The sequence below is a fragment of the Biomphalaria glabrata genome, chromosome 2 (assembly GCF_947242115.1).
Source record: "Biomphalaria glabrata chromosome 2, xgBioGlab47.1, whole genome shotgun sequence".
In the NCBI taxonomy this organism is placed as follows: Eukaryota; Metazoa; Mollusca; class Gastropoda; family Planorbidae; genus Biomphalaria; species Biomphalaria glabrata.
Genome location: NC_074712.1, coordinates 11458423 through 11465719, shown reverse-complemented (window position 1 = coordinate 11465719; position 7297 = coordinate 11458423). Strand labels below are relative to the sequence as shown.

The 7297-nt window shown below is 30.9% G+C and overlaps 2 long non-coding RNA genes across 4 annotated transcripts; one reads left to right on the top strand and one right to left on the bottom strand.

Annotated features, from left to right (window-relative positions):
• The first annotated feature begins 300 nt into the window (after window positions 1-300).
• On the top strand, window positions 301-2648 carry LOC129924483 (uncharacterized). 3 transcript variants are annotated; one of them, XR_008776418.1, is made up of 3 exons: window positions 301-431; window positions 1770-1837; window positions 2167-2648. It is a non-coding gene; the product is annotated as an uncharacterized LOC129924483 (long non-coding RNA). The 3 variants fall into 3 exon arrangements; XR_008776419.1 differs by lacking the exon at window positions 301-431 and adding an exon at window positions 655-698; XR_008776420.1 differs by lacking the exon at window positions 301-431 and adding an exon at window positions 738-841.
• LOC129924482 (uncharacterized) lies at window positions 2348-5561 on the bottom strand. The gene is made up of 3 exons (XR_008776417.1): window positions 4519-5561; window positions 3932-4041; window positions 2348-3083 (listed from the first exon to the last, which is right to left on the bottom strand). It is a non-coding gene; the product is annotated as an uncharacterized LOC129924482 (long non-coding RNA).
• Between the last annotated feature and the right edge of the window lie 1736 nt (window positions 5562-7297).

The following is a 7297-nucleotide window of genomic DNA, read 5'->3' as shown; positions in this document are numbered from 1 at the left end:
TCTACATGTAGACCTAGCTAGATCTAGAGTCAACTTGGTTCTAGATCTAGATCTAGAATTAAAATGAAATTGCTAGATCGATTTTATATAGAGTCTAGATCTAAATCTAGAAAGACTTGATATTAAAATTAGAATGAAATTCCTAGATAATCATTGATATCTAGAATAATCTAGATCTATAGTCTATACTTAAGTCTTAAGAGTTAGTTAGACCATAGACTATATATTACATGGACTGCCAACTCTACGCACTAAGCCTATATTTTTCAATAAACAAGTTCCATTCACCGAGGCGTCCTTGGTTGCGTGGTAAATTGACTTCCGGTAGATTTTTTTTTTACGTATAAAGAAACCATTCTCGAAGATTTTTACCACCACTTTTACAACAAATCATGAATGGAAACTGAATTGTTAAAGAAGATGTTACAGAGGTAAGTGTGCACAAATCAATTTCTGACTTAGATCTATAACTGTAAAGCTTTATAGCTGATTTTCTTAGCCAATATAGACTAATTAGCCAAGCCTGTATTTCGTGTATTTTCTTGTTTACGACATTGATTGAATTGAGGTTCTTGTGAGAGCATAGCCTATATATATATATATATATATATATATATATATATATATATATATATATATATATATATATATATATATATATAAACCAAATAGTAAGACTTATTCAGAAGGATAACCCGGTAAATTTAGATCTATATGCTCTTACTATAATAGGCTAAAATGACCTTTCGTTTATAAGTTGTAAAAAAGTCCTATAAATTATGTGTAGGCCTAAAGTAAAAGTAATAAGTCTAGATGTAAAGTTTTCTCCGAGTTGAAAAATGTAAGAAAAGTATGTTTGGCATTTAGATGCTGTCGTTGATAAAATAGAAAAAGTACATTCTGTGATGTTTTATGGCAAGTTATTATAACACGGTGCAGGACAGGCCACTGTCCTGTTGCCTCATGTTTCTCACGGCTATGGCCAAATTTCGAATCCTGGTGCCCCCGTGCCTCATTTTCTGTTTGACTGCCCCAGACTTGCTGATCTCCGTCTCAACAGGTCAGAACAAAAAATTCTCAATCTGTATGGTGACATGTATGCACTACGCAATACAGCAGGGTTTCTGTCCAGGGCTTTTGCAAGAGAAGATTTGAGCCTCTCAAGCCCTCACTCAAATGGAGTTTGATGATGTTGACTTTTTATGCCCTTTTTCTGTCTTGGTGAGAGTTATTGTAAGACTGAACTATTGATCTGCAGCTGTCGAAGTATTGACTAGCCTTTGTAATAATTACTGCGAAAGGTAGTGAGAGCAGCATCGTCGTCAAACATCAGTTCCCTAATCAGGTTATGTAGTTTCCTCGTTTTGGCCAAGCCAGTTTAAGAAGCCTTCCATCCGATCTACTGTGGATATATAGGGCCTACTCCATCTTCCAAGGCGCTATGAGAGTACAGACGAAACAATTCCGAATAGTGTTGATGGCCAAAACCCATCCTTGTTTTACCCTGCTCTTGATAGATAATACCAGTACCTAAAAGTCTTAGATGAAGAACTGTCAAACTTTACAGTTCATATCATGTGAAGCTAACAGTAGTTTCAATAGCTTATTTGGACAGACAATTTTCACTAGTAAAAACCACTTCTGCTTAGTGTAAGCATATTGCTAAATGAAGTTCATATTTCTATTACTTTCTACTCAAGTCACCCAAGAGAAATTTTATTTAAAGCGAAAACTTTTTATAATGCATTTTTCGTTGTTTTTTACTTAAGGAGCATACTACTTCCACAAACCTGATTTGATTGTCACTAACTTTCAAATTGAAAGGGATCTACTACAAGTGAGATTTTTTTTTTACTTTCTCCAATAACATTCTGTTATCAATACATGTATCACTTTAAATTACTTGTAATTGTGAAATAATAGGTAAAAAATCTCCTTAAGTACATGTTATATTTAATCCTATGCATAAAATTTATTTACATAAAAAAAATCATTAAAGCAGGCCTAATTGTAGAGAAAAAATTATTTCTTGTGATTGCATTGAAATCAACTTTAAAGATGCTGTCCATTGTTGTAACATAAAGTAGTCTTACATTTTTTAATTAGCAAATATATATATTTATAACATGTCTAAACTAGTTTGAATTTCTTTTCTTTTTTTCTCAGCTGCTCATGAATTTCGAGATTTTACAGCTAATAGAGGAACAAATTTTATCTGCTTCCACTTAGCCAAACAGCATGGAAATATGCTATTGTAATGAGTAGAAGATATTTGTCATTTAGAGTATCATGCAACAGCTAATTATCAGTCCACACATTTCAAGATGAGGAAAAGAACAGTATAAGCTACATTCATTGATGCATTATTTATACAAAAATGTATAGTCAACCCAGTCATCACTCCATTTTTTTATGAAGCCAGTTACAGTTACCATGAAGGGATGAAATTTCAGATAATATTTTGTTTATTTCATGAAATGAGAATAGGCCTACATCAGAAATTGAGATGGTCATCTTCAGTATTTAATGTTTCATCTAAAAATGATAAATATATTAATACATATTTGATGTACAAACAAATGAAAACCATTCAAACACTTTTTTTTTGTGAAGTATAGATGATTAAACTTGTAAGTGTCTGAACAATACTACATCGACATTAACTTATTATTATAGACTTTTTACAGGAATGTATCTTAAGCTGGACTGAAAGAGAAAGTTGCTATAATTTAAATAATAAAATTTAATAGTTTGAACATGTAACTAAAAATTGAATAATGCTAACATTTATTGACAAGTGAATATTGGTAATGATGTGCTTTCTATTTTAATAAGTCAATAATATTAGTAAGAACAATATTATCTTCCCTTTCTTAATATTATAAACACAATATTTCCTGAAAAGATTTTTTTAAATTATAGAAATAATGCTCAAGTCTTCAGAAATGGTAGTTTTCAGAATCATCAAATCAAGGACAACATAGTATTCATGAACTTCCAGCTATCAGCAAGCTCCTAGTAGGTATTATGGAGCACATTCTCCTTCAACTCAGAGGATCACAGGCACTGGACAAATTCTAGTACTGTTGATGGAATAGAAACAACATACATTAAATTCATAACAAGTCACCAATTCAATCTTAGTTTCATATAGTACCAAACTTCCATATGTTCAAGTCCTTTACGGATAAAATCAATTCTGAAAACATCTAACAAAACAGTTCCTTAAAAAGTATATTAGGAGTATAGTAAAGTATATTAGAGGTTTTACACAAAAAATGCTATGGGAACATATTATGAAACTAAAATATTACAAAAAAAAGGAATAGTATAATAATAACAATATTTAATCTTTGACATTATATTCAGTAATATTATGAAAATTTAATGAATGATTAAATGCACTTGAAAGTGAAGGGAACAGATTTTTAAAAAAATTCAGGAAATTTTCTGCACAAGCATGCTGAGGTAACCCAAATAAAGAGAGTCATTGAATATTGTACTGAGTGTTTGAAACATAATTTTTTACTGCATACATTAAATTATAAACATATCTTTGCAAATTTAAAGGGAGAATTTGAAGACAGCTTTTATTCTTTTTGCACTAAGATAAAAGTATTAAATTTTAAGCTGCCCTACTTACTGAAAGGAGGCCTGGTGGCTTAGCGGTAAAGCGCTTGGCTTCTGAACCGGGGACCGGGGTTCAAATCCTGGTGTAGACTGGAATTTTTAATTTGAGTCTGAGTCCACTCAGCTCTAATGGGTACCTGACATTAGTTGGGGAAAGTAATGGCGGTTGGTCACTGTGCTGGCCACATGACACCCTCGTTAACCGTAGGCAACAGAATGGTCAGAAACAGATGATCTTTACATCATCTGCCCTATCGATCACAAGGTCTGAAAGGGAAACTTTACTTTTTTTTTTACTTACTGGTAGTTTCGTAGGAAGAGTTTCTGGCATAACAAGTGAGTTTTGTGGCATTCATCCTATTGATAAACTCTTAGAAATAAGAAAGCATCATTTCTTCTTGAAATATACATCTGCGGAAAAGAAAAGAACAATTGCTTTTACTGTGAGCAATAATAAAATTCTAATTAAATTTTAAAAATCTCCAAAATATTTATAGTGACTTAGTTCAAAGAATTATGTAAAGACTTTCTTTAAGCATTTTCTCAACTCATCTGACATCCTTTTCCACCAAGATAACTGGTTAATCTGTATTTCTAATTGAGAATTGTTGCATAATATATTTAATTCTTATGCAAGAAAGTATAATTTGAAGGAAAACACCTTAGATAACAAAAGAGTGGTAATGGCCTGCATGAGAAAATTATCACTTTAGAAATACCCTGCACAGGCTGGAGGGAATATAATATGTTTTATTTACAACATAACAACAATATTGTGTAAATATTCACCTATAAGTTAGCTTTAAATAAAATAGCACATGGATTCTTACAATTAAAATAGACTTACATAACGTTTAAAAATAAATGATTAATTACTTAAAAACTTACTGTTAAATGTATTTATACAGCTTCTGGCACTGTGTGAAAACTCCTTTGAAAACAATAAGAGCATATTGTGGCAGTATCTGGGTAAATACTTGATTCCACACATTGAATGGTAGCAATAAGAGCCCTTTGGGTACCTTTCAACATCCTTTGTGTACTTCTTTGGTAGTTAAGAGAAAAGTTAAGATCTAGATCTACAGTGAATAAATAGCACAATTTGGTACCTATTGCCTACTAGAATATGTGAGAATAATGAAAAACGAAAATAGAACCGATTAGAATGTCTAGTCCAATCTAGTACAGTTGTTTATATCTAGGCAAGATATGAGTTGTGATCAAAAGAGCTAGATCTAGTACATGAGTAGGGCCTATGTTAATGGGCATGGCTGTAGATAGTAGTATTGCTCATCAGAAACATTAAATCTGTAGTGTATAAATCACAAATGGGAATAGATCTAGATACAGATTCTAGATCTAGATCTTATTACTTTGTCTTTATTATAAGTATAAGAGTCTATGTCTATTATTATCATATAAAATATAGACATAAACTAGATATAGATTAGAGTCGTTAGTAAAGATAAAGTAGATCTTCAAATAGTTTAAAGAACGATCTGTGACACTGTGAGCCAAGCACTTCCATTCATGATTCACATATGAAGAAGCTAAGGCTAAGGCGCCTAAGGGCTATAAGTAAGACGAAGTTTAAGTTAACAAGTCAGGAAGTCAGATTAAAATTAATCATCATGATCAAGGTAAGATGAAGCTGAACATCTAGACTTGAAATTATCCTAGATCTAGTCTAGAGTCAACTAAAGCTAGATTCTATATAATAGGGGGCCTATATAGATTCTATATCTTCATTCTCTGGGTTTATCAGACACACAAAGATGATGAATCTAGAGACTCGACGTTCATAATATTTTTAGTCATAATTTTGTTAAAAGTACTATAGGCATAGCCAGATTTTTTATAAAAACAAATTATTATTTTACAAACTTAAAAATGGGCATTTACATAAATAGTGTTTAGTGTTCTATTATATATATATATATATATATATATATATATATATATATATATATATATATATAAATATATATATATATATATATATATGTATGTATATATATATATATATATATATATATATATATATATAGTAGTGTAGTAGTGTGTTGTGTGTAAGTTCGTATTTGTAGATAAAGTTTATAGCCATAGGTCACTACATCTGGGTGAAAGTCTACATGTTTATGTGTACAATCACTTTCTAGTGAAGTAGAGCCTAAATGATTCTAAAATTTTATTGGGCGAATATATTCGAAACAATATCAGATCTTTTTATAGCTTTTAGAAGAATTGGATGTTATTTGGGATTCTAGTTAGTTAAAAAAAAAACACTAAAAACTTGAAGGCCGAAATTTTTATGCAGATTTTTCAGTTAGTCATACATACATCGTTGATTTTTTTTTATGGTTGATTTTCCATTACTATAGATAAAAATGCACATTATCTTGAAATTAAAATCAAATTGAATAAAAAAAATATTTGTAGATCTGAACAAAAGTTGGTAAAGATGTAAGATTGTAGGCTTAAAATTATTGACTCACTATATTGTTAATTTATTTAGACTGACTCATTCACAGACTTAACTTAGGCCTGTATCACCCATTATATACAAAATTAATAAATGACACTCTCAGAAATGTATTGACTCTTTCAGTAAATCGCTTATCACATTTAAAATATACATTGTAAAAATAATGATAATAATTATCAAATGTGATGAAAAAAAAAAGAAAAACAAATAATCCAAACTGGCAGCACCAATTAGCAGACAATTAATGTCGTAAACAAGAATACACGAAATACAGGCTTGGCTAATTAGTCTATATTGGCTAAGAAAATCAGTTACAAAGCTTTATAGTCATAGATCTAAGTCACAAATTGATTTGTGCACACTTACCTCTGTAACATCGTATATGACAATTAAGTTTCCATTTATGATTTGCTGTAAAAGTGATGGTAAAAATCTTCGGGAATAGTTTCTTTATATAGTAACAAATTCTACCGGAAGTCAATTTACCACGCAACCAAGGACGCCTCGGTGAAAGGAACTTATGCTTAGTTTCCTTAGTGTTGGCAGTCCATGTAATATATAGTCTATGGTTAGACTTAGACTTGGTCGTGGAATGTCCAGACTTAGATTGTTAGATGTATATAGGCTCATTATAGAGACTTCAAAGACAGTACTCTACTAATCTAGTGTCTCTAGATCTAGATTTTAATCTAGATCTCTAGATTTAGTTAACTAGTAAGTACTGTGTACATTCTTAGACTTAGTCAAGTTAGTCTTTAAATTTAAGACTGTAACTGTTACACACGAGGTCACACAACTCACAGTGTCACTAGCAGTGACTGGCTAGCTATACAGCTATAATATCTATATTACTCTATCTATATAATATATTATAATACATACGTCTTAGTTACATAGTAAGTTAAGTGACCTTGACTTAAATTTAGTTACTTAGTGAGCTATAAAATTTTATTATATTGATAATGATTTTAGAATAAATCAATTTATAAAATTAAAAAAAAAAAAAAAAACTAAAATTTCCCTATCAGACCTTACGATCTATGGGGCAGATGACGTTATGGTCCTCTTTTTCTATGGCCAACGATTAACATGAAGGGCGTTATGTCCCAAAATTCAAAATCCCAGTCTTCACCTAGATACGAACCCAGGACCCCAGGTTCCAAAGCAGAGCGCTTAACCACT